The sequence below is a fragment of the Triticum aestivum genome, chromosome 3B (genome assembly GCF_018294505.1).
Source record: "Triticum aestivum cultivar Chinese Spring chromosome 3B, IWGSC CS RefSeq v2.1, whole genome shotgun sequence".
NCBI classification, from domain to species: Eukaryota; Viridiplantae; Streptophyta; class Magnoliopsida; order Poales; family Poaceae; genus Triticum; species Triticum aestivum.
In genome coordinates this window covers 184472022-184473959 of record NC_057801.1, presented here as the reverse complement: position 1 = coordinate 184473959, position 1938 = coordinate 184472022, and the positions used below count along the sequence as shown (strand labels likewise).

General features: G+C 32.0%; 1 long non-coding RNA gene across 2 annotated transcripts; it reads right to left on the bottom strand.

Moving 5' to 3' along the window:
• Window positions 1–295: 295 nt before the first annotated feature.
• Window positions 296–1695, bottom strand: LOC123065188 (uncharacterized). 2 transcript variants are annotated; one of them, XR_006430921.1, is made up of 5 exons: window positions 1583–1695; window positions 1368–1502; window positions 1027–1292; window positions 782–942; window positions 296–706 (listed from the first exon to the last, which is right to left on the bottom strand). It is a non-coding gene; the product is annotated as an uncharacterized lncRNA (long non-coding RNA). The 2 variants fall into 2 exon arrangements; XR_006430920.1 differs by having other exon boundaries at window positions 1027–1502.
• Between the last annotated feature and the right edge of the window lie 243 nt (window positions 1696–1938).

Sequence of the window (1938 nt, the reverse complement as noted above, 5' to 3'; positions counted from 1 at the left end):
GCTGATGTTTATATGCACGTCAATATAGATTGTAGATGACAAGTCAAAAAAATATAGATTGTAGATGAATTGATTAACATGCCTTCGAAGGAGTGTCTAAAATATCACAAAACATTGATTAATTTCCGTTTCGTAACATTTTGGACACTAAATGTTTTCACTTTTTAGCATAAGTCATGCCCAATTTTTTCCATGTATACTTTGTATTATTGGTTTGTGTAGAAACCATACTCTAAAAAGAAATATGAATCATTGTAACGCACACTTTAAAAAATTATATAAATCATTGTAATACTTAGTTAAAACAAGAACCTATTATAAAAATATTATAAATCATTGTAATACATAGTTAAAAAAACTTATTCTAAGACATATCTAAAAAACAATGGTCCTAGTCTTCATCTTTTGAATCAGAATCTTCATCGGAACTTAATATTTGCCTTCCAACTGGTGTAATAGGTTTGAATCTCAACGTCACTTCCTGCCTATTGTTTTCAGGAATAACAAGTATTACTACACACACGTCAACATATATCTCATGTTGACTTACAAAATTACTCCATGCAGGACCGTTAATTTTGAGATAGGCATCTCTTTTAATATGATAATCAACTTATGTTGATTGGTGTGTTTGCCGGCTCATTTCCAGTAAAAGTAAACCATATTGTTGTAGACCAAGGCTCCCAACTATTGGTCTATGTATTACCTGCATTTAAAAACAATTAATATTATTAAAATGTGAAGTGATGAGATTGCGTTTTACATATTGTATTTTACTTACCAAATAATTACCATATATGTTGGCAGTTGTAAAGCAATGGACCTGCGCAGGATAGTCCTCATAAGTCTGTACTAAAGTACGCATGTTGTTGACTTGCCTTTGTATTAGATTAAACCCATTGTCGTATGCAACAGGTCTTTCTTCTTCGTCAAATACATCGGCTTTATGAATTTTAAAAATTAAACAATTGTTAATTATCAAAATATTACCAAATAAATAACTAATATAAAACAGTATGTACTTACTAATTATAACCTTTGGTTCACCATTTGGATGTATTGGGGACATATACATCAATAAATCTTTATAGTTGTAGCGAAAATGTATCGTGTCTCCTCTTCTTATATCATAGTCGTAGTAAAAGCAATCCCATCCAATGCCCTCTATAAAAATTCTATCTCCATTCTCTCTCGCACACATCCTGTAGCCAGATCCGTGAGAAGTCTTCACTGTGAAATATTGTTGCTCGATGTAGTACCTAAATGGCTAAATGCCTCGGCAAAGTACAATTCTATACATAATTAGTGTACGTAGTAAGTTACTTTGCAATTTGATATATAATACAGTTACATATCACATTACAAACCAACAAATGTTGACTCACAATCCCATAACGATGATTCTCTGGAACTATCGCCCAGAATTATGGTACTTGTTCATGATCTAAGGTGCACGGTATTACACCAATACCACAAATGTCGCAGACGTTAGCCATTTGAACCTGAAATAGTTAAATTCAACTTTGTTAGAACACATCAAATATTAGTTTAGTACATACAAAATATAAATTAAATATGTTACCTTGGAGTACTCGTGAATTTTTCTTGATAGAAGGCAAGCAACCAATCTGTGTGATACAATCTTACCTCTCAGTATGCACAATTTTGTTGCCTCTATTTATAGTTAGGCATATAGGATTATGTGTGGTTCTAACAAAAATAGGTTGTGTGATTTACCATTTATTTAGCATACGGAAGTCTCAGCAATGAACGAAGCATGCATGCCCCTGGTGTGGCGACAGTATGCTACGTGCTATTCATAGTAAGAATGTTTGCAATTGTTAGTTCTTTCTATTTTAGTGAGAATATTTGCACTAAGAAGTTTGTGGTTTAACACATATTAACTAAAAAAGTGTTATGTGGTTTAAAATATATTAA